Raw genomic sequence first — 13214 nt, 5'->3', positions numbered from 1 at the left:
TTTTAAAAAAAGAATTAATGAAATGATGTCTTTATAACGAGTTATCATTATCTGAAAATGATTATATATATATATTATATATATATATATATAATTAAATGATATATCTTGATATTTATTTGTAATTATATAATTTTTTTAATTATATAATTGATTTGGTAACACTTTACAATAACAGTACATTGATAATGATGTATTAATATGTAAACTAAACATTATTATAAATTCATGATGGCAACGTGGTGGCGCAGTAGTGCTGTTGAATCACAGCAAGAAGGTCGCTGGTTTGAGCCTCGGCTGGGTCAGTTGGTATTTCTGTGTGGAGTTCTGTGTGCATGTTCTCCCCGCGTTCGCTTGGGTTTTCTCCGGGTGCTCCGGTTTCCCCCACAGTCCAAACACATGCGGTTCAGTTGAATTGGGTAGGCTAAATTGTTCGTAGTGCATGAGCGTGAATGAGTGTAAATGGATGTTTCCCAGAGATGCATTGCAGCTGGAAGGGCATCTGCTGCGTAGAACATATGCTAGATAAGTTGGCGGTTCATTCTGTTGTAGCGAACACAGATTAATAAAGGGAGTAAGCCGACAAGAAAATGAATGAATGATTTTATGATAAGTTAATGCATGCAATTATCATGAACTAACGTAAACTACAACATGAGTCACATGAGTTCATGTGTGAATAACAGCTACCTTAATTACTTGTTAGTACATGCTGTTAATTAATGTACTAATTAACATTTAAGTTTAAGCTAAATGTAACTAACGTGAACTCGTGAGTTGTTAATGTATAATTATGTCATGACTTGGAGGGGCACATCACCATTAACTCATCATTACCTACTCATGAATTCCTGTTCATGTTTATGCTGCCAGAACACTTTACTATTGTTATTCAGTGTAAAAATACTAGATGAACGTGCATCGGAAGTTCATGAGTAGTTAAGAATGGATTAATGATGATGTGCCCTTCCATGAAAAGTCACAATATAATTATACATTAACATATCATGAGTTCATGATGGTTAAATTAGACATAAACATGTACTAACAATTAAGGTAGCCGTTATTCACACATGAACTCATGTGACTCATGCTTAAAGTTAATTCATGATTAGCATGCATTAACTCATCATTAGTTAATAATAAAGTAATGTTTAGTTTACATATTAATACATCATTATTCATGCTGTTATTGTAAAGTGTTACCCATGATGAACGACATTAAACAGCAGCAAAACTATGTTGCTTTGTATTTTGCTGCTTTCGGTTTGTATTTCTTAACGCACTTCCGCGTACGTTACTCTCTCGTCATGATCTTGGATGATGAGGTAAGGTCACCGTAAGCTAAGCGTAGTGCTTCGGTCACTGAATCAGGAATAATTCAAGTAAAACGTAGCTGTGTTGTCACGATGATTGTGTCTGTCGTAACAGCTCGTAATACTTCTCGTGAATATTAATGTGGTGATGCGAGCTATCGTAATGGCTACGTTGAGCCTACGTCATCTGCTCCACTTCCTTTAAAGAAGCTCAACATATTTGGCAGCAAGGAATAAACTTACATACCGTCCTTTTTAACACGAGCTCTGTTAAACCGTCATGAAATGTCCGCTATCCATACTGTTCTCTCATCATAACTTTTTAGCTCTGAAAAAACGATTTCTTGTCAAAATAAAAGTCCCCCATAAACAATAGAAATAAAGTGATCCTTAAACATGAAGAAATGTAAGATAACTCTTATTAACGTCTGTTACAGTGTTAATTAATAAATTAGTTAACACCTTAGTGCTTACAAGAACCATTAATAAACAAATGTAACATTAGATAATGCTGAGTGTACACTACAATAAGGTTATTAATTACACCAACAAATGCTTTGTTAATGGTAAATCATATTAATAAATGGTTAACAAACATGAAAAACATGTAAGCTGAAGCTAGGAATTTCACATGAATACTCTAAAACCTGCATGTTATTCATGCTTGTTCACTACACAAAGACATCCATTTCAGACAGATTCCCCTGGAATCCACAGTTCCTCCTGTTGGATGTGGTTCATCTTTTTCATTTGGTGGTTTCTGGATACCGTGGCTCTTGATCATCTCAAACAAACACGTTCTGTCTTGGTCACAGATGCGCCAGCGAGACGCGCACCAACAGTTTATCCTCTTTTTTAACTATGTGTCACTCATTATGTTGTGTGCACAGCAATACTTTAGGATAAAAATGTGCTACTAAACCTTCACAGTCTGCTCTTACTGCTGGAATCTGCAGTCAATGAAGATTCGTCACCAAGGAGATAAGAGTCGTCTCGCGCATGCACTCTGTCTCTCTCTCTCTTTTTGCTTGATTTTCATTTTGACAATGCTGAGATTGAATGCATTAGAGTTTTTCACCTTCGTGAGAAATTAAACCCCAGACTAACACAGGTAATGAAAAATTCAACTTTAGTCATTTTCTATTTGGAGAATTACAGTTTGCTTAGTCTATAAACAATCATTTTATGAAATACATAATTTATCCAGGCCTTTATATATTTATATTTTATATCTAAACTATAAATATACATTTTAACAAAAGTTTAAGAACATTACATGTAAAAAAAATAAAAATCTATAGGGTAGGTTACAGGCTAAATAAATGTGCCTCGTCAGCTGAACATCACTGCGGTCACCGTATGCGCTTCTGTTTAATGCTTCATAAAGACAGATGACAGACACAGTCTCAATACACACTTGATGCTTGCTGTCAACTAGGCTAGGTAATTTAGGGCATTTGTTATGAGATTGATAGGATCTGTGGTTGTCAAATAAGTTTTCTTATAATATTTTTGCTGAAAATCTGTTGTAACCCTTATTTCTGGCTGTTTACACACCAGTCTCTCCAACGTGGGTATCATAAATAAACGAGGGTTACCAGGGTGATCATTCATTTCTTTTTCTTTAATCTGGAGCATCAACATGACATTCACAATCAGCATTACAACAGCAATGCATCTGTCAAACTTTTCTCCTACTTTCCGGTGCACCTCTCTTAAAGGAGCCAGAGCACATCAATAACTTTCACAACTAACAGCTATTAAACTTTGCACCAGACATTTTTTAAAGTTAATAAAAAATCTTTATAAGTAGATTCAATAACATTTTTACATTTAAGTATTAATTAACAAAATATAAATTAAAATAATGAGTAAAATGTAAGGTTACACTGTAGTGTGCCTCATCACCAGTAAAATAACCAGCCTTTGTATTTAATGTATATTTTCCAATCAATGTATCGCATCCAAACTAAATTGTGGCCAGTTTTACTTATTATACTGTGCTTTGACTGGCTATGTAGTTTAAAAGCAAAATTGTTAGCTATAGTATTGAAAAACATAATTCACAATGCAAAACCCCGGCCCTGCAGTTATCTCTCTGAAAATAAAAATCTTATGGCCTATAGCCTACTCGTTTCGGTTTAGGCTATGGGACTAAATGTTTTTTTTATACTTACACTATTTTATCCCCTATACTAAACATAAATATAATACTATATATATATATATATATATATATATATATATATATATATATATATATATATATATATATATATATATATATATATATATATATTCACTTTGGGTAAAAAACTATCATTTAATCTTATTATAAATTAGCTTATATATTTATTTATTTGTTAAAAGTGACATGATTCTCCCTAGCTGTTCTTTTTAGGCTTACAGGACCTTGTCACAACAATGAACGGAATAACAACAACCTGCTAATAATAATAATAATAATAATAATAATTATTATTATTATTATTATTATTTTGGTAATATTTGATTACCTGCCACTAGAAGCAAAACCTTAAAATAGGTGTCATTATGTCCCAGTTTGCATATCTCTTACTGGCTTTTATAAAATTAAGTAAAAGCACGCGATGAGCCGCAATTCTGTTTCTCTCTAACATACAAACTTTTATTTCATATATGAAAGAGAATTGCAGCACACCTTGAGTGCATGCGTTTATTTTTTTATAACTGCCAGAAACCATTTTGAGGTTGTGCCTATAGGCAGTTGGTCAAATTATAACAATTAGGCTATTATTAAGCCAGTTATTCCATTCATGGCTGTGACAACGTCCTGAAAGCCTAAAAAGAAAAGCTGGTGGGAATTGTGTTGGTTTCAAACAAATGAATAAATTAACAAGCTAATTTATAATGCTTAGACAATCATTTTTTTCATTAGCCACACTTTATTCTCTGTGTGTGGTTACTATGACCCAGATGTGTAGCCAATGAAATAAAATGCTTAAACATTAAAATGTAAGGTTTAGAAAATTTAAGTATAGAAAATAAAATTCAGAGGGAGAGACAGTACTGTAACTGCAGACCAGGGTTTTGTTGCATTGTGAATTACATTTTTCCACACTATAAGCTATGCAGTGCAACAACTAACAATTTTTCTTTTGAAATAAATAGCCAGTCAAAGCACAGCACATCCCAGTATTATGATATTAGCTTATAATAATAATTGTCAGGAATCCTTCTGGACTGTCAGATTCATTCACTGCACCTGAACAGCCCCAATCACCAGACTAATCACTAATCACCTTCACCTGTTGCTCATCACTGCTCACACTACATAAGCCTAGAACACACTCATTTATGGTTTGATTTATTTGTTATTAGCCAGACTTATTTCTCTTCGGTGTGACAGCATTTACCTGACGATGTAGCCTGCCTGCATGCCTACCTGCCTGCTCACCAGTTTGTCATCCTGTCTGTTATCTTGTCCTGTGAATCCTGTACTGTTTACCTCGACTGGCATCATCTTGTTTTTGTTACAACCCGAAGTTAAGTTCTGTTTGTTTGTCTTCTTTTTGTTGGTATTGGTTATTTCTTTTATGAACAACCTCAACATTGTTTAAAGTATCATTAAATATCTATTCTCTGTTAATCTGCTTTTGTCTTCTCTCTGATCCGTAATAATAATAATAATAATAATAATAATAATAATAATAATAATAATAATAATTATTATTATTATTATTATTATTATTATTAATAATAATAATAATAATAATAATAATAGTAGTTTGTGTTTTATTTTTGTTATTCATAATATTAGACATTTGTTTGGACTGTGCTCTTTTCAAGCAGCATTTTTTTCATTCTGCAGGCTGTTCGCTCTGGCAGTTGGTCAAATATTTGTTAGTTAGCCTATCATAAAGCAGAGTTATTCTGCAATCAGGTTATGTGCTTCATCAGGCTTATCATAATCTTAATAATATCTTGTAGTGTGCTGTGCCACAGTTTTCTGGTCTTGTAGTGTGCGCACGTTTAAGGTTTGTGTTCTGTAACCAGATTTCATTATTGTTTACGATTTTAAAACTCCTGCAGCAGGTGAGGAGAAAATGAAAGCACATTAGAACAAGGAAAAATAAGATACTTATGAATATCTTTAACATAATGACAAATTAAAAATGTAGCAAACAAATGACGGGCTTGTAACCCAATTACAGTGTAACATTAAATAAACCCCTATTTCCCACAGAACAAAAATCTATTTATGGGCAGGAACAAAAACTTTGTTCCTGCCCATAAATATACACTTTTATAAAAGGATAAACACTTTTTTATATCTTTCTTGGAAAATATATCTTTTTGAAACTCATTTGATATAATTTGTATCTTTATTTTAATGTATTTTTTGTTGGTCTGTTATCTGCAAAATAAGCAAGAAGAAAGAATAGCATGAAGTGCACAAGTCAGCTATATGCTTGTATACTTTAACACAATTTGTAATATAATGTGCAATATTTACAGTTCTAGAGAAGCCCGTTTTAAACGGTTTTAATTTTTAATGACATTATCATTCATTGCGCTGGTCACTTTAAATGAGCCAGGGCAGGCTTTACAGGCTATTTGCAGCTCTGACCTTGTTCCCAGATCACTTCGGAAGAATGAACTTGGTTGGATGAATGATAGAAGTAAGAAACTCATTGTGAGGAAGAAGATGCTTTGTGCATGCCTGACCACAATTTTTTTTGTTTTTGTTTTTGAGAGAGTGTACATGCCGAATTTTGCCAGCCTGTCAAGATTGTTTGCAGCGCCTTAATATTTATTACATAACTATAAGAAATAAGACTTATGACTCCAGAAGAATTTGTTTTATGGATACTGTGGCATAATAATACTGTGAAATTGTCCTTGGTTAGTTAAAGACAATGTGGGAAATATTACTTTAAATTCACTTCATTTTGAATTGACTTAAACTGCATGTGTTACCCACTACATTGCAAAGTTACTTGTCAAATTACCATGGACCATTAATTTGAGTTTAAATTCTTTCATTAGCTTGTTTATGAAAACTGCATGCATGAAAAAAATGACATTCAGTTAAAGATTCAATAACTGAAATATAAAAAATAAAAAAAAACAAGTTTTATTAGATTAATCCTCTTTAGAGAATTAAGTTACACATTTAAATGGTGAGTTGTCGCCATCTATTGTCGTTATGTCATTGCTACAGATTTATTTAGTCATATTTTGAATTAATAAATCATTATTTCGACTTTTTGTCTTGTAATTTTAATTTAGAATATCATAACTTGGGCTTTGCTCTACAGGCAGAAAGGAGCTTAATTACAGTTTTATCAAAACTTGTCAATTATTTATTGTCAATTGTTTGCACACAAGAATGTTTTGTCTTGGTGATTTGGAGTTTCCAGTACAGAGACCAAAAGTATATAGTGTAAAGTTTTGCAAACAATAAATGTATAAAAAGATCAGATAAAAAAAAACTCTAAGTGCCATCTAGAAATCACCAAATCAGACATAAGAAGACTGCAGTGGACTATCAGGACAGCGGAGAGGATTAGTGCACCTGCTCAACCTCCAGATCTCTACATATCTTTCTCTATACATCTTTATTATTAGATTAGTAGCTTCCTGTTTTAGCCATACATATACACAACCCTTACTGTATATGATTTTGTATCCAAAATGTTTTATTATTTACTTTATCCACTTATGTCATTCTGTGTTCTTGTGTTGATTTGTATGTGTATACTGTATGTATATGTGCTTCTGGAAAAAAAAAAAAACACCTTGTGTGTTTGCAGACACTTGTCAAATAAATCTCATTCTGATTTCTCTGGACACATATTTCAAAGAAATCTCAGCAGCTGAATAACAAACATTATTATTATACATTATTATGCCATCAAACATAACATAACAGAAGATGTCTGGCCTTTCATAATACTAAATATCTGCTACATATCATTGACTGCAAAACATTTATTGTGATTTAAGTGAAATTACATTATACATATAATAAGTTGGTTAATTGGAGAAATTAGTAAATGATAGCACTTTAAAATGAGACTAGTTTAAAAAAAGACGTGTTAACACGTAAATTGCGTGTTAACACGTAAATGACGTGATAACACGCACCAACGTGTTAACGCGTAAATTACGTGTTAACGCGTAAATTACGTGTTAACACGCAATTACGCGTTAACACGTTTGTTGCAGACGTTTTGGCCCTAACGGCCTTCCATATGCGTGTTGCTACTGCTCGACATACGCGCTGCGCACGCTCTGCTCACGCGCCGCTGACGCTTGCGGTGTGAAACAGGCGTAACCCCAACCCCCAGTGACATCACTCGTAGACGAAATGCAAGAAAGGAGGAGCGAGAGCTCAAGCTTCCCATCGCTGGAGCTCAGCTGTGCCCAAATGGCTCTGCAGTGAGCACCACTTGGGCGGTTGTACACCCCTGTTGTTTTTGATGCGTCCAGTAGGGGGATGCAGTACAGTATTATAGAGTGGAGGAACTATGACGTCACTTTGTAGGCTAATCGGCTGCTAGCATAAAACTGGTTCCCTCGTGAAAATCCTTATAGAATTTTCCCATAGGGTTTTCGAAGATTGCAGATAATAAGCCCAAACACAATTCATTACACTTACACGTTTTGTTCAGCCGGATAATTGTCACATGAAAATACAACTTTGAGCACTTTTGGATTTTAAATACAAACGCAAGAGTTGAAAAGCTAACATTAGGCTATAAACGGACTACACTGCCCTCGGGGCGCTCGTCAGTGACGTCAGCCCCACCCTGCTACAGACGACTTTTCAAGCTTATTTTTAGAAATAATGTCCATGACAAAGAGTTAATCTCTCTGTTTATTATATTATAATCCACGCTATATATTATAAACTAATAAATAAGCAAAACACATAGACCTTTGTGCCTTTTGGATTGTTTTTACGTGGGAAATACATGTTTTGCTTTGCGGTTGTTCTAAAAGTTTTAAAAATGTGTATGAATGTGCCTATACAGTATTATTATGAGATATATAAATAAGTGTATCGCTTGCGTGCACACAGCCCGCTTACCTTAACAGATGACAGAAATGAGGCGTGAGGAGAGACAAGTCTATCAAATGCCTGAAAGTTCCATCATCATGGACACAGAGCAATATTCAATATTCCTTTTTTGTCACGAAGTACAGCGAAAAACAGCCCATACAGTCACATCTGCTATACGTTTTATGGAGGAGTGTAAACACTGCAGTTAAATGTGTTCATATGAAGAAAAAAAGACGAGAAATCACTTGATCACATTAAAATGACAGTTAATATGCATGTATTTTTACACATTTATTCACACGTTTGCATTACTGAGAGCAGGAAAGAAACAGGCTGCTGCACTGGTGACCAGTATCTTCATAATATCGTTTAATTAAAATAAATGATCAACAAATTAATCTGTCTTGACAGACTTTACATGTGAAGGAATTATTTACACACAATCTGAATTCTCAATTAGAATAATACAACAAACTTTAAAATACTATTCATGAAAATACCTAAATCACAGACAAATCCAAACGCCCAACACGAGCGAGCTGCACTCCAGATCAGCTCAATGACGTATAATGTCCCCGACGCCGCCTGTAGTCTCATTTAGCAACTTGATAGCAACCGTCTTTTTAAAGAAGCATAATCGATTTAAAAGTTGAAGAGTGTGCTGTAACTGATGTGTTTTATGCCGTAGAACAAAACGTGAAAATATCTTGAGTTGGTGTTAGCCACGGACCTTATTTAAGCGATTTTACTGAAACCCCATTCAAAAAACCCATTGACTTTGGGACGAGGGAACCGGAAGTGCTAAAATGCTAACTCGCTTCCGGGTTTTTGCATACAAATTGACGTCATAGTTCCTCCACTCTATAAGCCTCCAAACCATAGACTGTAAAATATGTGAACGTAGTATCCGTGACGTCACCCCATAGGTTTCTGAAGAGCGCAAAAAAGACAACAATATGGCATTACACTATGTAACATTAAAAACAGAAAAGCTAAAAAAAAAACAAAAAAAAAACATGAAGCATTATGTAACTTTCAATTGATTGAATAAAAGTTTTATTTTTCATTATTATCTTCCTTTTTTTAACCCTAGCATCTGTTTATACTTTGTATTACTGAGATAATTTCTTTCATTTTGTTTTATTTATTTTTATTTTGTTTATAATTATTGTGAGATGTATTCTCTTGTACTACGTTTGTGCATATTTACAAAAAAGAAAAAGAAGAAGCCACAAATAGGGCTGCTCGATTTTGGAAGAAATCATAATCACGATTATTTTGGTCATAATTGTAATCACGATTATTCAAAACGATTTTCAGTTGCAGTCAAAATTATTAGTGCTCATGAGAATTTTTTTTTTAAATAAATTTTTTCAAATGATGTTTAACAGAACAAGGAATTTTAACAGTATTTCCTATAACAGTTTTTTTTCCTTAACACATGCTGTTGCTTCACTGTCCATTCTGCACTAAAAACTTTTATAAACCCTCAAAGAAAAGTAAACTGGAAACTCATGTTCAGCTTGACTTTTCGAGTGCAGTCAATTACAACGGTAACATAATTTCCGAATAGTTTATATGTTGTATATTAATTTATATATTGCAGTATAATTTTGATGTTAAATAGACATTTGATTTGATTTATGTTTTTGGTATTTCTAAAAACAACAATCAGTATTGTTAGGTCATGTTGTATACATATAAACAAACAAACAAACATTACAAATATGTTGTGCTGGAAATTAAACTAATTAAACTTTAACTATTCTCAGCAAGGGAGTAATTATAATATATTTAACAATTTATTTAAAAATATATATTTTCTTATAGATTATACAATACACTAGCGTGGTCTGGGTTGTCAGCTAAATCTACACTATAACTACATTGCATAGCTCCAAATTTGACTTTCTTAAAATTTATATTGTAATCTAAACAAATCTTAAAAGATCTGAAAATTGAATTGATTTTATTTTTAATTTAATATAATGCAATCCTGTTCTAGTTTAAATGATTAAACTATCATACATCTATAAATGCATAGAAAAACTCACAATTATAAATGGTCTACTAATTTTGTTCATAGCTATAGAGTATATTTTTATATATTAGCATGAGCATTTTCATTGCATTCATCCATTCATATTGTTTATCACTTATTGTTTCAGAATTTTTATTGTAAGAATTTGTTACAAAGAAAGTAATTAAATATGGGAAAGTCAGGATCACAATTTGTGGCTGCAACTAACAAAAAATAAATAATAATGACCTGGTGCTTTTGTTATACCCTTAACTGTCAACATATTCTGGGAGATTGAACTCATAAAATTCTTAAATCATAAATCAAATATTTAACAATATATATTTTGAAATGTTCTACATAGGTACAGATAATATATAAAATAGCATGAAATGTTTTTTTTTATTTTTTATTTTTTGCTCATCATTTTACATTCCTTACTGCAGGGGTGTCCACACTCAGTTCTGGAGGACTGTGTCCTTGCTCCAACTTGCCTCAAAACTTGTTTACCTGGCTCAGGTGTGTCTAATTGGGGTTGGAGCTAAACTGTGCTGGAGGCTGGCCCTCCAGGACTGGATCTGGACACCCCTGCCTTACCGTTTAAAGATTGGGATTTTTTAGATATTTGGACTAGAAACAAGCCAGAAACTCTTAAGTCAGAATTTAGTTACATCTAAAGAAAACTGGCAATCTCTAGTGTTATTGTTGCCAATAAATAAGTATTAAAAAAATCAATTGTTGTCTGGGTTTTTGTTTGTCAGGTAAGCTAAATCGTCCTTGGAATTTTAGAAAAGAGTGAATTGTTTGTCTAAATGTCAATACCACTGCAGTCTCATCAAAGCATATCAATAATCCATATTACACTGTATTGTTTGGTTATAATTTTGTTATTTTCAGAATGCAACTTTTATATATAAACATTACAACAAAATGCATATCTCTATATAAAAACATAAAACTAGACTACAATTAACCATTACACCAGTGGTCCCCAAACTTGTTCCTGGAGGGCCATTGTCCAGCAGATTTTAGCTCCAACCCTAATCAAACACACCTGAACAAGCTAATCAAGGTCTTAATAGGTATACCTGAAACATTCAGGCAGGTGTGTTGAGGCAAGATGGAGCTAAACCCTGAAGGGACACCGACCCTTCAGGACCAGGATTGGTGACCCCTGCATTACACTATCCAATTATTTGTGTCTTTAATTTTTCTACTTAAATTATTCTAAATTATTTGCAGTTGGGCTTTTGTATATCTGAAATAATTTGGTAAGTGTATCAATCGAACATATTCTATAGTGGGTATATATACACTTGAAGTCAGAATTATTTGCCCCCCCCTTCAATTTTTTTTTTCTTTTTTAAATATTTCCCAAATTATGTTTAACAGATAATAAGTTTGTTTAATCCCGCCCCTTTTCGCAGCGCCGCACGACAGAATATCGCATGCTCAAACTCTAATGTGAACGCAGCTTTATACAATAATTTTCCTAATTACCCCAACCTGCCAAGTTAACCAAATTAACCTAGTTAAGTCTTTAAATGTCACTTTAAGCTGTATAGAAGTGTCTGGAAAAATCTCTAGTAAAATATTATTTACTGTCATCATGACAAAGATAAAATAAATCAGTTATTAGAAATGAGTTATTAAAACTATTATGTTTATAAATCTGTTGAAAAATCTTCTCTCCGTTAAACAGAAATAGGGGGAAAAAATAAACAGGGGCTAATAATTTTGACTTCAACTGTATCTCACTTTTTGATATATTAACTTAGCGTTTATAGTTAGTGTAATATTAAAAAAAAAAAAAAAAAAAAAAAAAATATATATATATATATATATATATATATATATATATATATATATATATATATAGGACATTTTATAATCTGTAATAATAATAATAATAAACAATAATCTGTTGTTGACTTCAAATGTATTATTTAGCCATGTATCTTTCCCAGTTATTCAGTAAGGTCAGAGTTTTATCAGACTTTATTATTAGTTTGCTGATACACGCCATGACGAGAAAAATACAGGTGATCATATACCTCTTTGCCAGATAGAATGAAGGCATCAAATAAACCAAATGAAAATGGAGGCAAAAAATGATAAACAATACACAATCGATGTTTCAGCAGCTGATAGACATCAGTTAATGTATTAATACTGCAAAATGTATTGTACAAATTGAGGATTATTTTATATAGTGCAGGAATGTGTAAATATCCTTTTGAGATTTAGAAATCTTGCTGGATTTATCTTGTAAACACACGATTTTTCCCGCATGGTAAATCGTTATCTATGACGTGTAGGCTATTTTTTGGGTCCTGATGATTGCTAATTAAAAATAAAAACTTTTCTAAAACTGTATGCATTGTTAAATCACTTTTTATTGTCACATCAGCAGCAGCACGTGTGTTATGATATTGTTCATATTGTACAAGTGTTATTTCTTCCCCTGTGAAGATAACAAATACCAACGACCCTGTTATATGAGAAATATTTTTTTGTGCTCATGTTAGTCTGACTCAGGCTAGAGTGTATGAAAGATGGTTTATTTCTGCAGTCCAACATGTATTGCTTTTATTTAATTATAACTGCTTACATCACACAGTTTTTAAATCGTGTGTTATTAAGTGTTTTTTAAACGTAAGTGCTTATGCTTATTTAGCGAGCCTTTGTTATAGGTCAAGCGAGAAGTTTGGGGGGCGTGGCTAATTTGATGTACAAGCGTTTGATTGAAAGCTTGATTCTGCGGCTCCACCTCTGGCTCTATCAGGCAGTCCTTCTGCGCATGCCCAGGCTCCAATTTTTTTTTCTCCAA

This window comes from Danio rerio, chromosome 22, assembly GCF_049306965.1.
Source record: "Danio rerio strain Tuebingen ecotype United States chromosome 22, GRCz12tu, whole genome shotgun sequence".
In the NCBI taxonomy this organism is placed as follows: Eukaryota; Metazoa; Chordata; class Actinopteri; order Cypriniformes; family Danionidae; genus Danio; species Danio rerio.
This window is presented reverse-complemented; position numbering follows the sequence as displayed.